This window comes from Echinococcus granulosus, assembly GCF_000524195.1.
Source record: "Echinococcus granulosus chromosome Unknown EG_S00056, whole genome shotgun sequence".
NCBI lineage: Eukaryota > Metazoa > Platyhelminthes > Cestoda > Cyclophyllidea > Taeniidae > Echinococcus > Echinococcus granulosus.
The window spans coordinates 19,313-24,008 of NW_020170436.1; positions in this window are offsets into that span (position 1 = coordinate 19,313).

The following is a 4,696-nucleotide window of genomic DNA, read 5'->3' on the forward strand; positions in this document are numbered from 1 at the left end:
GCAACGCAGGAGCTAAAAGGATGTCTAAAGTGGTGACGTGCAGGCGAACGCTCGGAATGCATGACGACACCGAAGAAAGAGCTATTCAAGATTAAAGTAGTGAGGTGTGCATGATGAGCAAAAGGCGTATAGTTTTGGCCGAGATTGCTTAAGACCACTTTTGCAGTGGAGTAAATGTTCCAACAGTCAGCTGGTCGCGCAGGACTCGTGACACGTGTAAGATATTCCAGAAAGGGTAGCTATTCTAGGGAAATTATTCTCTTTAGCTACAGCCCTTTGGAAGGAACCTGGAAAACCTCCACGCATATCAATCTGTTGCTATTCTAATAAATTTGGTGGTTTAATTCAGATCTTATTCTCTTTGAACGGTAAAATGACAGGATGGAAATGTTTAGCACCCATTGGACGTCTACCTGATCCTAAGTGTATCAACAGCAGTTTGACTCAGGGTGAGAGGTCAGGGAATCCTCCATTAAAACCGCGGCTGTGCTGGCACTAATTTCATCTTTCTCCTCTCTTTCACATAAATACACTGCAATAATTATAAATTCCTCAAATGTATCAAATTTTTGGACTGTAGCCCCACAGGCGATGTTTTGCACTTTAAACAACTTCTGATGTGGGATAAGTGTGGCGTTTAACCGGGTTTGACATTAAAGCAGTTGTCCAGTATCGCCTGCACATTCAAATTCTAACCTAGGAGCACAGAATCGCTTCACGCATGGACGTCGGTAAGCATTTGCACGAAACCAAGCTGAACTTAAATTGAAGATGAATCCAGATGATAGCAGCCTTTAGTACAAAAGCAGGATGAAAGGCAAGCGATGCTCTCACCGGTTAATAGGATATTTTATAAAAGTTTTGTCAGGAATTTGCTTTACTTGGCTCCACATTGAATTAACTAGTTGTTTTGCCGATACATTTGCGGTTGTTTTCCGACCCAATATTGTCGACTTACTAACCAAAGAACGCTTCCTGACAGTTGTCGCAGCCGATTCACGACAGCATGCCTAACAGAACAAATGGTGTGCATCCTCATGCAGCAAAACATATGTGGATAAACGAATAATATTCCCTGGTTCTTAGCTTAAGCCGTCGTTGGAGGTAGAGCAAATCATGTACATCAATTCAATGGATGGGTGTGCTGTCAGGAGGTTGCAGTCCTTATGGATTCTCCTCGGCAAAGGTGCTATAAGCAAATTCGTACTTGAATTAGCTCGGCAACTTTACTGGGTGCTTGTCAAACCCCATTGAACTTACCAATTTGGCTATTGGTGCCAGTCAAAGCGATGTGTTGAGGCCAACTGCAGGCAGCAACCCAATTGGACTCGAATTTGCAGTGCTTTGCCGTAGCTTGACAACAATATGATCACACCGAAATAGCAAATATTTACTGGATTGAATGGAACCGACTTACCTTTCAGTAGACATTGTCTCAGAATTCGGCCCATTCATTGTATTGTTATCGGGTGATATGAGCCTTCTAATGTTGGGTCCGCTGACATCAAGCTCTACTCCCCCGACTTTAAAGCGTGATCTTCTCTAAATTTCTTACTGCTGCACAATCAAAATCATTTGTTGTGCCTTCCCTTTTCCGTTGCCAACAAAATTGGCAATCACGTTGCCGCCTTTCAATATAACTTCCCATTTTTCTGTCTGAGGCTTCGTTTTGGCCATTATTCACGGATAGTACAAAGAATACCTGGTTTCACACATACCTTACAAGTAGGGCAATTCCACACATCTGTCCAGCCTTCATAGAGTAAAATGAATCTGAGGCCAAATAAAGCCGATTTTCCTCTTTCTCATAGTGGGTTTTAGACTAAAATGGTTGGTCTGTGAAGGGAATTTGTGTGTGGAACACAGGCAGGGAAAAGTGGATGCGAATAGTTAATGGCACGAGTTAGCTCCGACTTCGTGCCCTACGCCAAACACATAAGCATTTCAATTACAGGCAAACATTTGCTGCGTTACCAAACAGGCACCTTGGCAAGGAGACCACGTAAGAAGCCACTGCATCACCACCACCGTACTGATCATCATGCAATAATTCAAGTTGATCTCAATGCGACATAAATCCGGATGACAAATGTTCCATTTGAGGTGTCTGTCAACACTGGCCATGCTTTCCGAAGCAGCATACAGCGCTTTCATTATTCCACCATTCTACCACCGGTTTCTTACACTTAAGGTGAAAAATTTCGCCAAAGAAAGACATCCCCAATGTCTAATATGGGCAGAGTTTACACACAATAATTGTTGTGGACTGAGCAGGAATATTATTCACCTAGTGGGAGAACTGCGTGCATCAGAAACGGGTCTTTTCAAATCTGCGTATAAATGGATAAAACACAATCACATCTGCTAGAACATATTGCATATACTAAGAATTTGTACCTAAGTAAAGCACAAGTACTCATAAAGTATTCCCACACCATGCCATATTTTTCCTGATTCAATCCGACAAGTGCTGGACAAACACTTGCTCCGTGCATCTACGTGGTCGTGCATGCTTGCAGTCGTGGTGCTGCTGACCGACGTGTGTGCCTGTGAGTACAGTCATGCGACGTGTCCGTACTCGCCTTGCGGTCGTGTGGTGAAGGCCACCGTAAACTGAGCCTGGGTGAGTGCCCACCAGCGTCTCCACCACAGCGTGCGTGAGTGCACATTTGTTTTGTAGGTCAAGGACGCACCATTTCATAGGCTGCCATGAACCTGCACCAATCATATAAGCACAGCATGCGTGGGTCGTGAATACAACTTACCTTTGCACTGAAGATGTCGCTCCAACTCTGTCTCGTCTTATTTGCATCATTCCTTATTCATTGAGAGTTCGCACTTGCAGCGAGTAAGTTACCAAAATTTCATTCCTCTACCGTGCTCAGCACACCTGCAGAACCATTCCTCAAATGAGGGTGTTTCTTTGATGGGCAAATATGACAAAATTACTGAATGCTCTTCACCGTGTACTTAGCCGAAATTAGACAGTGGTGACTTAACTGCTTCCCCTCTATTCTCATCACATCATATCCCATCACACGAACTTTTCATGACTACGTTGGCTCAGGCACTGCCCCAATGTCTACTCCGCCGCCTCATCCACTCCGCGTCCTTCTTACTGTCTTTTAAGTTGCCTCTGAATTGTAGCATAGTTTGTAGTGAATACGTCTTTGTTTCAATACCCTCGCACTTTACTTAAATACCACATAAGTGTTATAAACTGAGTTTGGCAAAAGGTTTCCCAAAGCACTCTCGCTTGATGGCCTTACATTCATGCAAAATGCAGTCTTAGCAAGTGACCCAAGTGGTGGCTCAAACCCTTTCATTGCAGTTAGTAATTTGCAGCAAAGTGCAGGTAAAACATGATCTCATTTGTTTAAATACTGCATTTCCACTACTGCGGATATGCAACAAACCGGCATTTGAGGCAACGTACTGCCTAGATTTCCGCGAGGTGATTGCATAGATGCACAGCTTAATCCACAAGCTGTCTGACTTTCGGTGTCCATCCTCACTGCCGTAAAGCCAGCATGCAATTCAGAGACACGAATCCTTTCGACGAAATATGCAGTCACAGTGAGAGGGACTCGTGTCGCCCCATAAATTCAGCGAGTTGGTGGACCCAGTGGTATTTAAAGGGATAGAACCAGGACTGTCTTCCTTCTCACTACTACCAGTCTCTATTATTGCAGACAGTGGATGCACATTCCTCCGTTCGCCTTGATGCTTGACTCCTCCACATGTATCCCCATTCGCACGGGAGTCAATAGCCCATCCAATAGTAGTGATCGCCATGCCCATTCTGTGCATTCTAAAACTTCATGCCGCCCGAAATGCGAAACTGGATGCAATCGTCCCTCACACTCTGAAAAAGAAATATTGGATCCGCCAGTTCAGTCCTATGGTCACATTAATGGCCACACCATTCCATGAGCTCTCAATAATTGGTATGGTCAAATATCCCTCTCTCCTTGAGTGAATTACATGCCTTCACCTACTTGAAGCCAGGAAAAAGCGTTTCTGCCCCTGTCCATGCACACGATCTCCCTAAATCTTCCATGAACTGTAAATGCATCGGCTTCCTCAGAGGTACAGCATAGATAAAGGAGATGAGAAATGACAGGATGCAATTAAGTCATCACTACCTATTTTCGGCCAAACACATGCAAATTAACATGCAGAAATTTTGTCAAATTTGCCCACCAAACAAATGTCTACATTTGTTAAATGGATTTTCATGTGTTCTGACCATGGTGCAGCGTTGGAAAGTGGGTAACTAACTCCTTGCGTGTGCAAATTGTCCATAAATATCGAATGATGCCGATAAGACCGGACAGAGTTGAAGCGATATCTCCATGGCAAAAGTAAATTGTATTCACAACCCATTCATGGTGTGCTTATATGATTGGTGCAGACACATGACAGCCTATGAAACTGCCTGTTCTTGACCTACAAAGCAAAATGTGCATTCATGCCGGCAGCTTTGGAGACGCTGGTGGCCACGCCTTCAATTTCAGAAATGGCTCGTTTTTTGATTTCTTCAACTTCGTGGACAATTCCACTATTTTGATGTCATTTACGGAACACCTTAACTAGCTGATGATTGCAATAACGGCAGTTGAAGTTTGCTATAGCCACCCTAAGACGTTTAACAGTGTGAACGTCATACAGTGCATAGTAGACAGGCGAGAATATG